Genomic DNA, 8,437 nt, shown 5'->3' with positions numbered 1-8,437 from the left:
CATCCCAGTTCCCTCCCTGTTCCTTCCCAGTACATAACAGTTACCTCCCAGTACATCCCAGTACATCCCAGTAGATCCTGGTACATCCCAAATCCCTGCCAGTTCCACCCGGTACAACCCAGTACAAGCCTGTACATCCTAGTTCCTCCACAGTACATGCCAGGGCATCCCCGCACATTGTAGTGCCTCCCAGTACATCCCAGATCCCTCCCAGTACATCCCAGATCCCTCCCAGTACATCCCAGATCCCTCCCAGTCTGTCCCAGTACGTACCAGTACATCCCAGTTCCCTCACAGTACATCCCAGTTCCCTCACAGTTCACACACAGTTCACTCCCAGTTCCATTCCAGTACATCCCAGTACATGCCACTTTCCTCCAAGTAAATCCCAGTTCCCTCCCACTACATCCAAGTTCCCTCCCACTTCCCTCTAAGTACATCCCAGTACTTCACAGTTCACTCCCAGTACATCCCAGTTCCCTCTCGGTACATAACAATTCCCTCCCAGTACACCCCAGTACATCCCAGTTCCCTCCCAGTATGTCCCACTACATCCCAGTTCCCTCCCAGTCCATCCCAGTTCCCTCCCAGTAAATCCCAATTCCCAACACTTTCCACCCAGTACATCCCAGTTCCCTCCCAGTACATCCCAGTTCCCTCTAAGTACGTCCCAGTACATCCCAGGTCCCTCCCAGTTCACTCCCAGTACACAACAGTTACCTCCCAGTACATCCCAGTACATCCCAGTAGATCCTGGTACATCCCAAATCCCTGCCAGTTCCACCCGGTACAACCCAGTACAAGCCTGTACATCCTAGTTCCTCCACGGTACATCCCAGGACATCCCCGCACATTGTAGTGCCTCCCAGTACATCCCAGCTCCCTCGCAGTACTGGGAGGGAACTGGGATGTACTGGGAGGGAACTGGGATGTACTGGGATGTAATGGGACGGAACTGGGATGTATTGGGAGGCACTGGGAAAGAAGTGGTAGTGAACCGGGAGGGAATTGGGATGTACGGGGATGAACTGGTAGGGAACTGGGATGTACTGGCATGGAACGGGGATGTATTGGGATGTACAGGAACAGAACTGGAATGTACAGCGATGCATTGGCATGTACTGGCAGCGAGCTGGGATTTACTGGGATGTACTGGGAGGAAACTGGGATATACTGGGAGGCATTGGGAGGGAAGTGGGTGTCAACTGGGACATTCCAGTTTCCTCCCAGTACATCCCAGTTCCCTACCAGTGCAGCCCAGTACATCCCAGTTCCCTCCCAGTCCGTCCCAATCCCCTCCCAGTACATCCCAGTTCCCTGCCAGTATGTCCCAGTACATCCCAGTTCCCCTCCCAGTACATCCCAGTTCCCTCCAGTACATCCCAGTTCCCTCCCAGTACATACCAGTTCCCTCCCAGTTCCCTCCCACTACATCCCAGTTCCCTCCCAGTACATCCTGGTACATCCCACTACATACCAGTTCCCTCCCAGTTCACTCCCAGTACATCCAGTACTTCACAGTTCCCTCCCAGTACATCCCAGTACGTCCCAGTTCCCCTCAGTACATAACACTTCCCTCCCAGTACATACCAGTACATCCCAGTGTCCTCACGGTACGTCCCAGTTCCCTCCCAGTACATCCAGTTCCCTCCCAGTTCACTCCCAGTACATAACAGTTACCTCCCAGTACATCCCAGTAGATCCTGGTACATCCCAAATCCCTGCCAGTTCCACCCGGTACAACCCAGTACAAGCCTGTACATCCTAGTTCCTCCACAGTACATCCCAGGGCATCCCCGCACATTGTAGTGCCTCCCAGTACATCCCAGGTCCCTCCCAGTACTGGGAGGGACCTAGGATTAACGGGGAGGGACCTGGGATGTACTGGGAGGGACCTGGGATGTACTGGGATGTAATGGGACGGAACTGGGATGTATTGGAGGGCACTGGGAAAGAAGTGGTAGCGAACCGGAGGGAATTGGGATGTACGGGGATGAACTGGTAGGGAACTGGGATGTACTGGCATGGAACGGGGATGTATTGGGATGTACAGGAACGGAACTGGAATGTACTGCGATGTACTGGGATGTACTGGGAGCGAACTGGGATTTACTGGGATGTACTGGGAGGAAACTGGGATATACTGGGAGGAAACTGGGATATACTGGGAGGAAACTGGGAGGGAAGTGGGTGTCAACTGGGACATTCCAGTTTCCTCCCAGTACATCCCAGTTCCCTACCAGTGCAGCCCAGTACATCCCAGATCCCTCCCAGTCCCTCCCAGTACATCCCAGTTCCCTCACAGTACATCCCAGTTCCCTCCCAGTTCACACACAGTTCACTCCCAGTTCCATTCCAGTACATCCCAGTACATGCCAGTTGCCTCCCAGTTTCCTCTAAGTACATCCCAGTACTTTAAAGTTCCCTCCCAGTACATCCCAGTTCCCTCACAGTACATCCCAGTACTTCACAGTTCACTCCCACTACATCCCAGTACGTCCCAGTTCCCCCTTGGTACATAACACTTCCCTCCCAATACATCCAAGTTCCCTCCCAGTACATCCCAATCCCCTCCCAGTACATCCCAGTTCCCTGCCAGTATGTCCCAGTACATCCCAGTTCCCTCCCAGTACATACCAGTTCCCTCCCAGTACATCCCAGTTCCCTCCCAGTTCCCTCCCACTACATCCCAGTTCCCTCCCAGTACATACCAGTTCCCTCCCACTACATCCCAGTACATCCTGGTACATCCCAGTTCCCACCCAGTACATCCTACTACATACCAGTTCCCTCCCAGTTCACTCCCAGTACATCCCAGTACTTCACAGTTCCCTCCCAGTACATCCCAGTACACACCAGTTCCCCTCAGTACATAACACTTCCCTCCCAGTACATAACAGTACATCCCAGTGTCCTCACAGTACGTCCCAGTTCCCTCACAGTACATCCCAGTTCCCTACCAGTACGTCCCAGTTCCCTCCCAGTTCACTCCCCGTACATAACAGTTACCTCCCGGTACATCCCAGTACATCCCAGTAGATCCTGGTACATCCCAAATCCCTGCCAGTTCCACCCGGTACAACCGAGTACAAGCCTGTACATCCTAGTTCCTCCACGGTACATCCCAGGGCATCCCACACATTGTAGTGCCTCCCAGTACATCCCAGTTCCCTCCCAGTACTGGGAGGGAACTGGGATGTACTGGGAGGGAACTGGGACGTACTGGGAGGGAACTGGGATGTAATGGGACGGAACTGGGATGTATTGGGAGGCACTGGGAAAGAAGTGGTAGTGAACCGGGAGGGAACTGGGATGTACGGGGATGAACTGGTAGGAAACTGGGATGTACTGGCATGGAACGGGGATGTATTGGGATGTACAGGAACGGAACTGGAATGTACTGCGATGTACTGGGATGTACTGGGAGCGAACTGGGATTTACTGGGATGTACTGGGAGGAAACTGGGATATACTGGGAGGAAACTGGGATATACTGGGAGGCATTGGGAGGGAAGTGGGTGTCAACTGGGACATTCCAGTTTCCTCCCAGTACATCCCAGTTCCCTACCAGTGCAGCCCAGTACATCCCAGTTCCCTCCCAGTCCATCCCAATCCCCCCCCAGTACATCCCAGTTCCCTGCCAGTATGTCCCAGTACATCCCAGTTCCCTCCCAGTACATACCAGTTCCCTCCCAGTACATCCCAGTACATCCTGGTACATCCCAGTTCCCACCCAGTACATCCTACTACATACCAGTTCCCTCCCAGTTCACTCCCAGTACATCCCAGTACTTCACAGTTCCCTCCCAGTACATCCCAGTACGTCCCAGTTCCCCTCAGTACATAACACTTCCCTCCCAGTACATAACAGTACATCCCAGTGTCCTCACAGTACGTCCCAGTTCCCTCCCAGTACATCCCAGTTCCCTACCAGTACATAACAGTTACCTCCCAGTATATCCCAGTAGATCCTGGTACATCCCAAATCCCTGCCAGTTCCACCCGGTACAACCCAGTACAAGCCTGTACATCCTAGTTCCTCCACAGTACATCCCAGGGCATCCCCGCACATTGTAGTGCCTCCCAGTACATCCCAGTTCCCTCCCAGTACTGGGAGGGACCTGGGATGTACTGGGAGGGACCTGGGATGTACTGGGAGGGAACTGGGATGTACTGGGATGTAATGGGACGGAACTGGGATGTAATGGGACGGAACTGGGATGTATTGGGAGGCACTGGGAAAGAAGTGGTAGTGAACCGGGAGGGAATTGGGATGTACGGGGAGGAACTGGTAGGGAACTGGGATGTACTGGCATGGAACGGGGATGTATTGGGATGTACAGGAACAGAACTGGAATGTACAGCGATGTATTGGCATGTACTGGGAGCGAACTGGGATTTACTGGGATGTACTGGGAGGAAACTGGGATATACTGGGAGGAAACTGGGATATACTGGGAGGCATTGGGAGGGAAGTGGGTGTCAACTGGGACATTCCAGTTTCCTCCCAGTACATCCCAGTTCCCTACCAGTGCAGCCCAGTACATCCCAGTTCCCTCCCAGTCCGTCCCAATCCCCTCCGAGTACATCCCAGTTCCCTGCCAGTATGTCCCAGTACATCCCAGTTCCCTCCCAGTAAATCCCAGTTCCCTCCCAGTACATACCAGTTCCCTCCCAGTACATCCTGGTACATCCCAGTTCCCACCCAGTACATCCTACTACATACCAGTTCCCTCCCAGTTCACTCCCAGTACATCCCAGTACTTCACAGTTCCCTCCCAGTACATCCCAGTACGTCCCAGTTCCCCTCAGTACATAACACTTCCCTCCCAGTACATAACAGTACATCCCAGTGTCCTCACAGTACGTCCCAGTTCCCTCACAGTACATCCCAGTTTCCTCCCAGTACATCCCAGTTCCCTCCCTGTTCCTTCCCAGTACATAACAGTTACCTCCCAGTACATCCCAGTACATCCCAGTAGATCCTGGTACATCCCAAATCCCTGCCAGTTCCACCCGGTACAACCCAGTACAAGCCTGTACATCCTAGTTCCTCCACAGTACATCCCAGGGCATCCCCGCACATTGTAGTGCCTCCCAGTACATCCCAGCTCCCTCCCAGTAAGGGAGGGACCTGGGATGTACTGGGAGGGACCTGGGATGTACTGGGAGGGAACTGGGATGTACTGGGATGTAATGGGACGGAACTGGGATGTAATGGGACGGAACTGGGAAAGAAGTGGTAGTGAACCGGGAGGGAATTGGGATGTACGGGGATGAACTGGTAGGGAACTGGGATGTACTGGCATGGAACGGGGATGTATTGGGATGTACAGGAACGGAACTGGAATGTACTGCGATGTACTGGGATGTACTGGGAGCAAACTGGGATTTACTGGGATGTACTGGGAGGAAACTGGGATATACTGGGAGGCACTGGGAGGGAAGTGGGTGTCAACTGGGACATTCCAGTTTCCTCCCAGTACATCCCAGTTCCCTACCAGTGCAGCCCAGTACATCCCAGATCCCTGCCAGTACATCCCAGTTCCCTCCCAGTCCGTCCCAATCCCCTCCCAGTACATCCCAGTTCCCAGCCAGTATGTCCCAGTACATCCCAGTTCCCTCCCAGTAAATCCCAGTTCCCTCCCAGTACATCCTGGTACATCCCAGTTCCCACCCAGTACATCCTACTACATACCAGTTCCCTCCCAGTTCACTCCCAGTACATCCCAGTACTTCACAGTTCCCTCCCAGTACATCCCAGTACGTCCCAGTTCCCCTCAGTACATAACACTTCCCTCCCAGTACATAACAGTACATCCCAGTGTCCTCACAGTACGTCCCAGTTCCCTCACAGTACTGGGAGGGAACTGGGATGTACTGGGAGGGAACTGGGATGTACTGGGATGTAATGGGACGGAACTGGGAAAGAAGTGGTAGTGAACCGGGAGGGAATTGGGATGTACGGGGATGAACTGGTAGGGAACTGGGATGTACTGGCATGGAACGGGGATGTATTGGGATGTACAGGAACAGAACTGGAATGTACAGCGATGTATTGGCATGTACTGGCAGCGAGCTGGGATTTACTGGGATGTACTGGGAGGAAACTGGGATATACTGGGAGGAAACTGGGATATACTGGGAGGCATTGGGAGGGAAGTGGGTGTCAACTGGGACATTCCAGTTTCCTCCCAGTACATCCCAGTTCCCTACCAGTGCAGCCCAGTACATCCCAGTTCCCTCCCAGTCCGTCCCAATCCCCTCCCAGTACATCCCAGTTCCCTGCCAGTATGTCCCAGTACATCCCAGTTCCCTCCCAGTACATACCAGTTCCCTCCCAGTACATACCAGTTCCCTCCCACTACATCCCAGTACATCCTGGTACATCCCAGTTCCCACCCAGTACATCCTACCACATACCAGTTCCCTCCCAGTTCACTCCCAGTACATCCCAGTACTTCACAGTTCCATCCCAGTACATCTCAGTACGCACCGGTTCCCCTCTGTACATAACACTTCCCTCCCAGTACATAACAGTACATCCCAGTGTCCTCACAGTACGTCCCAGTTCCCTCCCAGTACATCCCAGTTCCCTACCAGTACGTCCCAGTTCCCTCCCAGTTCAGTCCCAGTACATAACAGTTACCTCCCAGTACATCCCAGTACATCCCAGTAGATCCTGGTACATCCCAAATCCCTGCTAGTTCCACCCGGTACAACCCAGTACAAGCCTGTACATCCTAGTTCCTCCACAGTACATCCCAGGGCATCCCCGCACATTGTAGTGCCTCCCAGTACATCCCAGGTCCCTCCCAGTACTGGGAGGGACCTGGGATTAACTGGAAGGGACCTGGGATGTACTGGGATGTAATGGGACGGAACTGGGATGTATTGGGAGGCACTGGGAAAGAAGTGGTAGTGAACCGGGAGGGAATTGGGATGTACGGGGATGAACTGGTAGGAAACTGGGATGTACTGGCATGGAACGGGGATGTATTGGGACGGACAGGAACGGAACTGGAATGTACGGTGATATATTGGGATGTACTGGGAGCGAACTGGGATTTACTGCGATGTACTGGGAGGAAACTGGGATATACTGGGAGGAAACTGGGATATACTGGGAGGAAACTGGGATATACTGGGAGGAAACTGGGATATACTGGGAGGAAACTGGGAGGGAAGTGGGTGTCAACTGGGACATTCCAGTTTCCTCCCAGTACATCCCAGTTCCCTACCAGTGCAGCCCAGTACATCCCAGATCCCTCCCAGTCCCTCCCAGTACATCCCAGTACATCCCAGTTCCCTCACAGTACACCCCAGTTCCCTCCCAGTTCAAAAACAGTTCACTCCCAGTTCCATTCCAGTACATCCCAGTACATGCCAGTTGCCTCCCAGTTCCCTCACAGTACATCCCAGTACTTTAAAGTTCTCCCCCAGTACATCCCAGTTCCCTCACAGTACATCCCAGTACTTCACAGTTCACTCCCACTACATCCCAGTACGTCCCAGTTCCCCCTTGGTACATAAGACTTCCCTCCCAATACATCCAAGTTCCCTCCCAGTACATACAAACCCCTCCCAGTACATCCCAGTTCCCTGCCAGTACATCCCAGTTCCCTCCCAGTACATCCCAGTTCCCTCCCAGTTCCCTCCCACTACATCCCAGTTCCCTCCCAGTACATCCCAGTACATCCTGGTGCATCCCAGTTCCCACCCAGTACATCCTACTACATACCAGTTCCCTCCCAGTTCACTCCCAGTACATCCCAGTACTTCACAGTTCCATCGCAGTACATCCCAGTACGTCCCAGTTCCCCTCAGTACATAACACTTCCCTCCCAGTACATAACAGTACATCCCAGTGTCCTCACAGTACGTCCCAGTTCCCTCACAGTACATCCCAGTTCCCTACCAGTACGTACCAGTTCCCTCCCAGTTCACTCCCAGTACATAACAGTTACCTCCCAGTACATCCCAGTAGATCCTGGTACATCCCAAATCCCTGCCAGTTCCACCCGGTACAACCCAGTACAAGCCTGTACATCCTAGTTCCTCCACAGTACATCCCAGGGCATCCCCGCACATTGTAGTGCCTCCCAGTACATCCCAGTTCCCTCCCAGTACTGGGAGGGACCTGGGATGTACTGGGAGGGAACTGGGATGTACTGGGATGTAATGGGACGGAACTGGGATGTATTGGGAGGCACTGGGAAAGAAGTGGTAGTGAACCGGGAGGGAATTGGGATGTACGGGGATGAACTGGTAGGAAACTGGGATGTACTGGCATGGAACGGGGATGTATTGGGATGGACAGGAACGGAACTGGAATGTACTGCGATGTACTGGGATGTACTGGGAGCGAACTGGGATTTACTGGGATGTACTGGGAGGAAACTGGGATATACTGGGAGGAAACTGGGATATACTGGGA

Source organism: Phalacrocorax aristotelis, unplaced genomic scaffold, assembly GCF_949628215.1.
Source record: "Phalacrocorax aristotelis unplaced genomic scaffold, bGulAri2.1 scaffold_33, whole genome shotgun sequence".
Taxonomy (NCBI): Eukaryota; Metazoa; Chordata; class Aves; order Suliformes; family Phalacrocoracidae; genus Phalacrocorax; species Phalacrocorax aristotelis.
The sequence above is the reverse complement of the archived record's forward strand: the minus strand, read 5'-3'. Positions refer to the sequence as shown.